The sequence below is a fragment of the Sinocyclocheilus rhinocerous genome, unplaced genomic scaffold, assembly GCF_001515625.1.
Source record: "Sinocyclocheilus rhinocerous isolate Xijiao unplaced genomic scaffold, SAMN03320098_v1.1 scaffold1554, whole genome shotgun sequence".
In the NCBI taxonomy this organism is placed as follows: domain Eukaryota; kingdom Metazoa; phylum Chordata; class Actinopteri; order Cypriniformes; family Cyprinidae; genus Sinocyclocheilus; species Sinocyclocheilus rhinocerous.
The window spans coordinates 237,655-250,942 of NW_015641022.1; positions in this window are offsets into that span (position 1 = coordinate 237,655).

Below are 13,288 nucleotides of genomic sequence, written 5' to 3' on the forward strand. Positions count from 1 at the left end.
CTTTCTTGTCATTCCTGCTAATTTGCCATGAGGTCTGGCCAGTTGTTTATTTGCAGACCAGGGTGAAGTTTCTTTCATTCTCTTTTACCTTCATAGCTGTAGATTTCTGCATGGTTTGTGCGTCAGCATGCCTGTTTGTCCTTGTAACATATTTGCACAAAGGAGGAACACGGGAGGGTTGAGGCTTTGGAGAATGCATGGGATGGAAGCTCTTCTTTCCTCCTCTGTTTCTGGTCAGTACACAGACGGATTGATGCTCTTGGTGTCCGACAGATGTGCTTTTTACTTGTTTAAAAATGGAATGAAAGAAAAATGACTTTTGAATACTTTACAACAACAACCAGAAAGTTATCTAGCACTTGTGACATACAGACTATAGACTTCATTGTATTTATGTAGAGCATTGTTTTAGGTGAACTACACACTATGCCACATGTTAGACTGTCTGTGAGACTTCTTTTGCTTTCGTTTCTTTTCTGGTTTTTCTACTCTTCCTCGGGACGTTTTTTTGGGGCTGGAGGAAGACTAGGAAAAGATTAGGGTCGTTCCTTTAGAAACATCTGGAATCATCAAAGGACTTTTTCCAGATGCTCGTCAGATATATCTTCAGTTTGTCCAAAAGGGAAAAAAAAACAAAAAACACTTATCAGCCAGTAATACCTGTGACCACTGTGGCTCGAGAACAGTTCTAGGTTTACAAAATGTAAGAAATGCATATTATTTTTGTCACTTTGTTTTTCCATTGTTACAATAGAACTTTTTTTGGGACCTTTGCTCTAACATTTGTCATTGACATCAACTATAAAGTACCTTGTTTTTGAATACCACAATGTCTTGTGTTTATTTCCGAGCACGTTCTTTCACTGAATGGATTTACATAATGCAATCAGGGGCTCTAATAATAATAATGGTAAAATCATTTTAGTGGTTTAATGCCATATTCTCTACTAAGATCACTTAAGTAAGGTCATTTTTCTGATCTCTCATATGACATCATATTTTTATGTTCTTTGATCCCAATTTTAGATGTATTGTACACAGTCATAACTTGTAGTACATGTGGTCTTCCATTCGAAAACCAGAAAACGTTGGTATGATTGACCAGGGCCTATTTATTTATGCATTTATTTTCTTTCACAACTCTCAAACTACAACTTTACCTACCATCTTTTGTTAACACATTTATATAGAATTTAATATGCAATATATTTTAAAACTTTTAATATGTAATTAATACAAAATACCCCACTTAATATGTATATATATATGTATGTATATTATATATTTTTAAATTCAAAAATTAATTGTATTCTGAAGCACAGTATAACACTCTTAAATGAGATCTTTAAAAAAGAACTCTGAACAAAATTAGAGAACACTTACAGAAGCATACAAGTTACTGGTTGGTCATTTTAGTGGTTTAATGCCATATTCTCTACTAAGATCACTTAAGTAAGGTCATTTTTCTGATCTCTCATATGACATCATATTTTTATGTTCTTTGATCCCAATTTTAGATGTATTGTACACAGTCATAACTTGTAGTACATGTGGTCTTCCATTCGAAAACCAGAAAACGTTGGTATGATTGACCAGGGCCTATTTATTTATGCATTTATTTTCTTTCACAACTCTCAAACTACAACTTTACCTACCATCTTTTGTTAACACATTTATATAGAATTTAATATGCAATATATTTTAAAACTTTTAATATGTAATTAATACAAAATACCCCTCTTAATATGTATATATATGTATGTATATTATATATTTTTAAATTCAAAAATTAATTGTATTCTGAAGCACAGTATAACACTCTTAAATGAGATCTTTAAAAAAGAACTCTGAACAAAATTAGAGAACACTTACAGATGCATACAAGTTACTGGTGTTAATCTGGCACCTGGTGCTAATTTCCTTTATTGTATGACAAACCCTATTTAACTGGTTGCATTCCTCGAATTTTCACTGAGATTGCTAGATAGTGGGCCGCTCTAAGGTTGACTGAAACCCTTCGACAGCAGGTTGTCTCTCAATGGGAAGTCGGTTCAACACTGCAGCTGGAATTGCTCGCCAGTTCAGTGCTGAACAGGGTAAGGATCTGTCTCGGGACGTTTAAGAGAAGTCGGACTGAAAGCGCACTCTGCAGTGACCAAGCTTCTCATCACCAGAAAGAATCAAAAGGCTAGGCTCACCTTTGCTGAGGAGCATGTTGTGTGGAGAGAGGTGAACTGATCCAAAGTTTACTTTAGTGATGAGAGCAAGTTGAATTTATTTGGGTCTGATGGGAAACATTATGTTCATCGTCAAACTGAGGAAAGACTAAAGCCCAAGTGCGTAAAGATGTCAGTGAAAGGTGGAGGACGAAGTGTCATGCTTTGGGGGATGTTTTCTGCAGCAGGAGATGGGCCTCTTATACAGCTGCATGTCAGGTGAATCCAAATGTTTATCAGAACCTCTTTCAGCAACACGCGGTACCTTCCCTGCAATTTTCATGCAAGATAAAGCTCCCAGTCACACTGCAAAATGGGTAAAGCAATTCCTTGAAGCTAAGAACATTGAAATAATGAAATGGCCAGCCCAGAGTCCTGATCTAAACCCAACTGAAAATCTCTGGAAAATCCTTGGCGACAAACGTTATGGCTAATGCTGCGTTCAAGTCCTCCTGGGACGTTCGTACTTACGAGTTGACAAGTCGTAATTACGACGTCAGGTGCGTTGCCCCCAACTCGGAAACTTAAAGAAAATTTCGAGTTTCCCACTCGTAATAACGACTTTGTGGTGGCGTTCATGTGCGTTCAACTCGTAAATATGATCTATCCGACATGACTTTAACGCACCATAAGAAACCCACTACAGTCACCGAACTATGGAAGAGAGTGGAAGAAGAGTGGACCAAGATCACACCAGCGCAGTGTGAGAAACTAGTGATGTCCTGAGGCCACAGATGTGCTGAAGTCATTCAAAGCAAGGGCCTTCTTCCTACTAATTTTTGACAGCTGTAACCCTGCAAAATTTTTGTTGTAATCTGCTTTCGTGCTACAGTGGTTACTGTTCTCTAATTTTGATCACCGTGTTTTCCACAAAATAAAGGTTTTTGTTGAAATGCCTTGGTTATTTTGTCAATCATGTTAGTATAACAGTGGTATACCCACAGCTAATATTCCTTCAAATTTTAAGTGAAGAAGATTAACAATATAACCCTCTTAAAAATTATCAGACATCGAATATTATGAAAATAACAATTATTAGTAATAATTATTGCTGATTTGAAAGCTATAGGAATATGTTTATTACCTAAATTACAATTGTTTGAATATGTGTGGGTTAATGACTTTTTAAACTAATCTATGTAAATTATTGTAAATATTTATACTGATAAGCGGGTACGGATATCTGCAAAATTGGAATGACTGAATTGGCATTCACAAAGTCATTCACAGTGTTTGTCTAAATATTCGGTTAATTTTATTATTCTTGAAATGTAATTTTAAGACATTTCTAGAGATTTCCACTCAAAATCTGCACAGCACGTGTGAAAAAGTAGTTTGTAGATTATCCTCAACCCTTTATTCAACACTAAATGCTTTTTAATCAAAAGAACAGGAGACTGCTGTTGTTAAACCTCAATCATTTCAGCAGGACGTTAGGGTCCATGTTAATGTGACCGCTGTAGGAGTTCCTGTCACATTGTGAAGAGGCTAATGGCCTGTGTGGTGGTGAACGCTCAGCATTTCTCATCATTTCACACTGTAATTCTGTGGTGTGCTCTTGGGCGACGTGGGCTTTTTGTAAATCTATTACATAGCAAACAGCAGTGCACCACAAGTAATGTTCTATGAAAAACTGGTGGAGATGAATTGTTTGTGGGGAGAGCAGGGCCGGGTTGCTCAGATGTCCCACAGTGTGTTTAAAGCCTGTGGTTTATTGTCACAAGCATCAGTTCCCGTCAGTTTGCCTGGAGCACAGAACTTTAGCGTCAGACTCTGAGAATATATTTATAGAGAGAAAGTAAAAGTACATCTTTGTGCTGGATGTACTTGCCCTAAAGCTATAAGATAATAGGGATCTTTTCAGATTTTCTAGTACCATGGCACATGAGTATAGTATCAGTTAGTTCTCTAGTATCTATATCACTGCACAATGGCATTTTTGTGGTGAAGGCTTGATGGAGCCAGTGCTTGTGTTTTGAGCACTGCCCCCTCTGTCCAGGCGAGGGCAACAGGGAGGAGAGCAGTTTACAGTAGTCACGACAGGGATTAGCAGCTCATTTAGAGGAGACAAGGGTCAGACGTCTGTCCAAATATACAGTGGCTCGTTAGAGCCAGATAAATCCAGCGGATTGACCAGCGCAAACAAAAACATCACCCTGATCGCTAAGCGGCAGTCAAATAAACAACCGTTAGAGAGGCTAATTCAAGTCCAGCGCTGCTGAACTGACTCTTTAGGTCACGAAGCAGAAAATATGCAAACAATGTAGCTTATGTCACAAAGCAGCATGTTTGAATAATCATAAATCTGGCACCCCGGGAAGTGTGGCATGGTTAAGCTAATAAACCGAGCGCAAATGTAAAAGGAGACGTGAGAGACAATATTTACCGTCTCACAGGTTCAGCAAAGAATCCTCGAAATCCTCATTTTTCTGCAAAAATATTAAGCAGCACAATGTTTTCAATATTGATCATAAGATATGTTTCTTGAGCGAATCAGCATATTAGAATGATTTCTGAAGAATCACGTGACACTGAAGACTGCTGACAATTCAGCTTTGCCATCACAGAAATAAATTACATTTTACAATATATTAAAATAAAAATCAATTCAATTGAATACTAATAATATTTCACAATTTTAGTATTTTTACTATATTTTTAATTAAATAAATGCAGACTTGGTGAGCAGAAGAGACCTTTTCCAAAAACATAAAAATATTACCGACCCTAAATTTATGAATAGTAGTGTATATGAAATGTAATTGAACTATTGTTTTAACGTCATAATCTGTTGTATTTCCAAAAAAAATAAAAAATTTGGAGTAAAACTTGATTTTATCGATGATTTTTAGAACGAGATAAATTGACCAAGACATCAATCAAATTAACAACCAGCAGCTAATTCGAGTCCAACCCTGCTGAATTGACTCTTTAGGTCATAAAGCAGAAAATATACAAACAACGTAGCTTATGTCACAAAGCAGCATGTTCATAAATATTCATAAATCTGGCACCCTGGGAAGTGTGCCAATTCTAAGCTAATAAACTGAGTGCAAGTGTAAAAAGAGACGCGAGAGACAATATTTACTGTCGATCGACATAAGGTGAAAATGATCTCCAGGAATGCGTTCACATATTCGGCTCCACGGGAGTCAGTTTGAGGTAAGTGTCAGTGAAACGTTTAGAGACTGTCAGTAGAACTGTTGACCAGGTCACTGAACCCTGTGACCTTTGCCCTGCGGCTCGGGGTCAGATAAACCCAGAGCAGTCTCCGCATTTAATTTAAGACCCTGAACTCTTTCCCAATTGGGTTTCTACACGCCATCCATTCCCACAGTAAACCCGTCCTGGAGAACACAAGCCTGACGCATCAGACGAAAAACCTCTAGCTAGTTTCTGACAATTTGGTCTGCGGTCACACAATTCAATGCTGTTCTCTCTCTATCTATCGTTCTCCTGTTTTCACCCTGCTCATCCTCATTTGAGGTGGCTTAGTCTGTCATTACGGTCTCTTATATTAGAGAAGGGCTTCCTTCAGAGCGTCGCTTGCCACTTGTCAGCCGTTTTTAATTGTGGCTCTGAGGTGGTGGATGAAGGCAGCTGCATCTCAGAGCCAAATTACAGATCAGCCTTACAGAGCCGGAGCGATATGACACAAGCCGTAAGACCTGCACTTCACCCTGTGGGTGTGGACATCATGCCGACATGTCCTTATCCTCAAATTTAGACTGTAAATCGCATGTTCAGATTTTAAATTCTGATTGGATGAACCACATTCAAAGCTGCTGTATAATAGCGGATAGGCCCCCACCTGTACTTTCTATATTAAGGTCAAAAGGTCATTTTACTTAATCTGTCATATTTCTGAGTAAATCTGTATTTGAGAAAAAGGTAGGGGAGGACTTGATTTTATCCACTGATAATTGAGGATAAAGTTTTAAAAAGAGATTTGTGATGTCAATGAATACGACAAATGTATCAGGGGTGGAAAAAGTTGGGATTTTGATCAAATATTATAAAGAAAAATGTATTTTTGGTTACACTTTACAATAAGGTACAATCATTAAACATTAGTTAATGCATTAGATATTATTAATTAACAATAAAAAAATATTTCACGGTATTTATTAATCTAGGTTTATGTTAATTTCTACATATACTAATTTAATGTATATAATTTAACATTAGCTAATCTATTATGAACACACATGAATAAACAACAAAAAAAGTGATACCTAATTTATGATACCTAATGCTTATAATGATAAGTTGAACCTTGCTGTACAGTAAAGGTTTACCACATATATTCATTTATTGTACTTAAGCACAAATGAATTCTAAAGGCCTGGACGTCTATTAAGTAATTAAGTAGCATCAATTTTGATTTCACGTTTCAAGCAACAAATAGAAAACCTATAATGAAGGATTTCACAGCTATAATGAAAATTAATGCTATAATTACTATTGCAATAATTGTTCATTTCAATATATAATTTTAATACATTTAAAGGTATAGTTTAACCAAAAATGAAAATTCTGGCATGATTTACCATCATGTCATTCTAAACGTGCATTTGACTTATATATAATTTCTGTTGTTGTTTTGTTGTTGTTGTTGTTGTTTCCTCCATATAATAAAAGTCAATTGCTAACCGAAACCATTTGGTTACCAACATTCTTCAAAATATCTTCATTTGTGTTCCACAGAAATAAGAAAGACATAGGTTTGGGACAACATGAGGGTAAGTAAATATGACAGAATTTTAATTCTGGGGGTGAAATTATATACATATTTTAATCATATTGCCACCATTTTTAAAAGCAATAAGCCATTAGAAGGCATGCGCTACAGTGATTTTTTTTTTTTAGACTGTCCTCATGGCTTATTGTTTTATTTGATCATCTGTCCAGCCATTTGATAATATTTTGTCTGAAGACGAGGATGTTGATGGCACTTGTAATGTGCCGAGTTTGTTTCATGCTCAAATATTTCCAGAAACTGCACGCTTGTCCTCCTGATCGACTGTCATCTTCAGTCTCGCGTGCTGTGTTTTGAGAGCTGTGTGCTGTTTGCTTGTCTTTGCCGTGTTTAGTCTAAAACCAGTGCCCACCCTGAGAGACTACTACAGGGAGGACATATCTGTGTACTGACCCGTCGCTGCATGCCCTGCACTGCACTGCAGGTGCTGCTGACAAACGCAGGCCGAAAGTGGTGAGTTCACACTCTCCGTATTTCCCACTTGATCATTTTCAATACTGACATAAAGCACCACACTGTTTGATTCTACTTTGCATGTGAAGACAAGACTGTCATAAATGTTTACCGTCACAGAAAAGAAGGGGGGAAAGGTGGCTCTCAGGGGCCACGCCATATTTTTCTTATTAGGGACTTTTTTTTAAAGAGCACACACAAACACAACTCACATCAATTTATGCCTGTTGTGTTAGTCCAAATTACACAGGTGACCTATCCCCTTCCGGCTCTATGAGATCAAAAAATGAAGTGGGACACGATGGAATCGACCCCCTCGGAGCAAGTTTAATTCAACCCCCTTCAAATCATTCACACCGCAATTCCCCGCAGCTGCGCTAACCGTGTAAAGGAACTGTATATTTTCTCCCTTCACATGAGGAAGTCATTAACATCTCCATGCATTTCTGCTCTGTAACCTCCCTGAACCGGCGTTTCATCCACCAACAACACAACAACAAAATATAGAGAATTATGCATTTATCTCAAATAGATAATTAGTGCTGTTTGCTGAGGTAAGTATCACTATTACTATTGCTCATGCTTAGAATTAGTGATCTGAATAAACCCCTAACACTAAGTATTTAACTTTGGCACCAATGGCACGTATAACTGGTCCTGCACCACTAAAGACATGAACTATACTTAGTAGCCTATTCAAAAAATTATTGGGGCCGGTCAAACAAAGCTTTTACGTTAACAACGCAAGAGGCAAGTATGGAAGCCCTTTTCCGCCACTGAATAATAATAAAAAAAAGTTATTGCGACTTTTTATCTCACAATTCTAGCTGTGTCCCAAATGACGCACTGTACACTATGCACGTATACACTACATACTTATGCACTATGTACTCAATCATGTAGTGTATGAATTATATAAGGTTATTTTGTCATTCATAATCGGAGTCTGATAGCCCCTTCCCCTTCGCTACGTAATTAAAGCTGCGACAGTTGAGTGCATGAAGTGTCCAACATTCCACACTTCTTTTTCCCGGTTATTTAGGTGCATCATCCGGGTATTTAAAGTGCACTTTTTCTTTTTGAAATTTTCAGTGTGAACGCACTACTCACACTATTTATACTACAAAACGTCATAGAATAGTGCTTAAGTACGCGATTTGGGACGCACCTTCTGACTTTTTTCACAGAATTGTGAGATATAAACTGGCAATTGTGAGTTATAAAGTCAGAATTGCGAGATATACTCACAATTCTGACTTTTTTTTTCTCAGAATTGCATGATATAAACACAATTGAGAGTTATAAAGTTGCAAGATATAAAGTCACAATTGCGAGATAAAAACTTTTTTTCTCGCAGTTGCGAGTTTATATATCGCAATTCTGACTTTATAAGTTAAAGTCCCATTTTGGGGGGGGGGGGAGAAAAAAAAAGTCAGAATTGTGAGTTTATATCTCGCAGTTCTGACTTTATTTCTCAGTATTGTGACTATGTCTCGCAATTGCAAGTTTATATCACGCAATTCTGTCTTTATTTCTCAGAATTGCGAGTTTATCACAATTATGACTTTTTAACTCGCAATTGCGAGTTTATATTACGCAATTATGAGAAAAAAAAACCTGAATTGTGAGATAAAAAGTCGCAATTACCTTTTTTATTTTTTATTCAGTGGCGGAAACGGGCTTCCATAGGGCAAGGAAGTGGAATGAAAAAAAAAAAGAACAGGGTCTAGAGACGCATTTTTTTAAAAGCTGAACTGTAGCGTTTTAGAACGCCATGACATACGCGAACGCAACGGTCAAACACATCCATCTAGGGCATATTTACTTCGAAAAATAATGGAAAAGCAGCGCAGTTTGCAACATGGCGTTCTAACAACTCAGCGCTCAACTTAAAGGTGTAGTTCACCCACAAATGAAAATTTGAGTGTTAATTTACTCACCCTCAGGCCATCGCAGATGTAGGCTAGGTGACTTTTTTTCTTCAGTAGAACAGTAATGAAGATTTTTTAGCTTAATGGCCCTTTGTGATTCACAAAATGTAAGTCAGCGGCTACCGTCACTTTGAGAGTCAAAAAAACGTATCAGGAAACACAAGATTAATACCCATGGCTCATGACGATACATTGAGATCTTATGAAGCGAAATGATTGGTCTGTGCAAGAAACTAAACATTATTTACAATATTATTACCTGTAATCTACAGTCTGCAGGCCGACGCTAAGGAGTGATGTCTGGCTCGCGGACGAATCAATGTTTTGGACAGTTCTTGTCAATTTTGGGTGAACTGTCCCTTTAAAGCAACAGTGTGCAAGTTTGTTTACCTTGAAATATAAGTTTCAAAATCATTATGATGGTACACTGACTTCTAATAAGGCCAATGGCTCCTGTTTCTTTCCCACGCTCCTCGCCAAACGTCTGTTTTGGAAAGTTTGGTGACACTGTTGCCAGCTCTCGCGAGACAAATAAGCAACCGCAGCTTCAAAAACAAGCCCAATATTATTTGATTATTTATTATCATAAATGTTATTTATTATTAATTATTTATTACCAATAAGTGAGCCTGCAACATATTAAACTGAAACCACTCTTTTATTTGAAAAGCAAAAACAAAAGTTATTTTACAAAAACCAGCAAACTGCAACAAAGCGGGAGGCACGCACTATCCCCTCATCTCCGATCACCTGTGAGCAGAATAGGATTGGAGAGATGGAAAAGGAGAAAAAGACAACAGCTTTAAGGGGGAGCTGTAACATAGCCACATATTTATATGTGGGCTTATGAAAATATGGGCAAATAAAATATATTCGATCCAAATGTATATACTGTTAGTATTAGTATAGGCCTACTTGTTTTTTATTATAGCCTGTGATAATTAATACATTACAAAAAAACATTGTAAAAATTTTACATTTACCTTATAAAAGAAAGTCATCCCACTCCTTTTTTTACGTCTATTACATGGCTTGGATTACAGCGTCACGCGCCTTCATATTGAATTATTATATTATAGGCCTAGTAGGCCTATTGCACTGATTGGCCACTGTGAGCAGACCATGGAGCAGACAGAGTGTCAATCAATGCATTGGAGAATACGGCGAACATGAATGTAAAGAAACGAAGTCGCTTGTCAGATTTTCCTAACAAGCAACCGTATTTTTTTTTTTAAATAAGCCCAAAAAACGCGACCTGGGATTTTTTTTACGCAACGTAACAAAAAACGAAGCCTAAAGTCGCGTATTACAAGCGAACTTGGCAACTCTGTTTGGTGAGCGCCTGAGCGGTACGAAATTCTGCGAAAAGGGCGGATTGCTTTACGGCAGAAACAAATGCATGTGTACGGATATTCACAGTAATTAAGACAGTGAATTCCACTCATTTAACTGTAGGGGGCTCCAAAGTGGCAAAAATATATAAAACTACATACAGTTGCTTTAAAAGAAAAAACGCCTCTGTATACTTTTTTTAAAATTCCACTACCCTGCATCTCGCATTTTTAAAACGTTCTCTGTGTGAATGGCGCCTGATAGACTGATGCATGGACCTCAGCCATACAGTATCTAGGAACTGTTTTGAGTTATGCATCCACACAGCAACACACTGCACTGCAGTCTAGTTAAATCCAATTACTATTTTAGGTATGTTTACCTTATCGAGCAATTTAAAAACTTTGTATATCATTTTGACTTGACTTGTATATCATTTTGTCTTCTTCTTCTTTAAGGCAAGATGTTAATATTGTTCCATGGATGACAAATATACAACTTGAATCCTCACATGTAAGATATTACAATGCAGAACAGCAAACAGAAACTCCTCTTGTTTTGAATATCATGTGTTTTATATACTTCATAGTTACCAGCAGAGGGCTTTCATTCATGAGATGTTGCAACCACAGATCCATCTCTCAATCTTTCAGTTTGTATGTACATCCATCCCTTCTCTCAACTCTCATACCATATATATATATATATATATATGAGAATCTAAGTTAAATCTGATTATTTGTCTTAACTAGGCACGTGGGAAAACAAAAATGTGCCTCAACATTTTGTGGGTTGACTCATTTCTAAGTAATTTGTCATCCATACTGAAAGTGAAAACACTGCACAATGTGAAGAGATTTGACAGTGTTGTAATTATGTGGTGTCATGCTAGAAAAGCTCCCACCCACATTGAAATCTTACTTGTCCACATGCTCCACTTAGATATATTAAACATCAAATATATTCTGATTGGTTGTGATTGTATCAAACTGCACAGAATTTTCACTTTTAGTGTAGCTAGCCAACTTGCTGGAAAACCAGCACCGTGCTTGGTTATAGGACATGGTGTATCTGTGGTTTGTATCATAATGAGAGAATTACAGCTCCTCACCTCAGTAGCCTGGTATGACCTTTCTTTCTAATGAAGAGGAAAGTGGTGTGGTGTGCGAGTGTGCCGTGGTATGAACCCACAGAGAAGACGGGATCAGGTTACCGCAGCCGGTGTGTGAGCTATTGCACCTTAGTTTAACCACTGAACATTATTGCAAGTTGCCTGATCCAGTTAAGATGATGAATTTCTGCTCTTTTAGCTCTTCAAGTTTGTGTATAAGGCCATTGTTTTCATTATATTTCGCAGCTGCTCATGTTATATACTTTGAGCGAAGAGGCCTGAGACTGAATAGAGATGCTGGTGAATCATAATACAGAATTATGCAAAACTACTCATGAACACGGAGTAAGAGCCACATCAGTCCGGAGGTAATTTCCATAGCCTGGTCTGCATGTGTACAGCACACCAGCTTTTACAGCCACTTTAGTGTTTTAAGCCATTTTCTTGTCCAGTTTGATTCTGCCTCCAAGAGCAACGGAAATCTCCCCAGCGGTGGAAAGACTTGGAGGAATTTTAGAGAGGACGGGGGGTGGGAGTGATGTGCTTTTGGAGCGATTGTAGCTGAAAAGTGTTTTTGGTGCTTCCCAGGATGAGGGGAGAGGTGGTGTTGCTGGCAATGGAAGACCGAAAGTCTGTTCCCTCTCACAGTTAATGGGTGATAATAATAATAATAAGCATAATTTGTATAGTGCTTTTTTCCGAAGCTCAAGGTCATTTCACAGTGAAATTACAGGCACATTCATTCAGAAATGAACATGAATGAAAACTACAAAAGTCGTTTTTTTACACTTTAAATAATAGCTGGACACCCCTTGCCTGAAAGTTTAAAAAGGCATAGAGGCTGCTTGAAGGTTATTTATGCTTTGTGTACTTTGGTTGTTGGTAAAGTGTTGCTAAGCAGTTGCTAGGGTCTTCTGGGTGGTTGCTAGAGAGACAGACAGCTAGTTACTTAGCTGGATAGTTGGTTATTTAATTAGTCAGACAGTGGTTAGTTTTAGTTAGGAATCACCCATTAGGGTAGTTGAAAATGTCATTAGGAGTCATCCTCCGTCTTTGATAATGTTAAGTAGTTAGGTAGGTAGGTAGTTTTAGTTAGGAATCATCCATTAGGGTCTTTGAAAATTTCAACAGTTTGTTAGAATCATTCAGTAGGGTCTTCAATAATGTCAATAGTCAGTTATGTAGTTATAGTTAGAAATCATCCATTAGGGGTCTTTAAAAATTTCAAATTTATATAGGAATCATCCATTAAGGTCTTTGAAAATGTCAGATTTCAATTGGTAGTTAGTTAGTTAGTTAGTCAGTCAGTTAATTAGTTAGTTAAGAATCATCCATTAGCATTTTCAAAAACTTCAGTAGATGTTAGTTATTTAGCTAGTTAATTAGGAATCATTCATTAGAGTCATTCAAAATTTCAATAGTTAGTTAGTTAGTTAGTTAGGAATAGGGCCCGTTTAAAACTTCAACAGGCCCCTGGATCTTACCT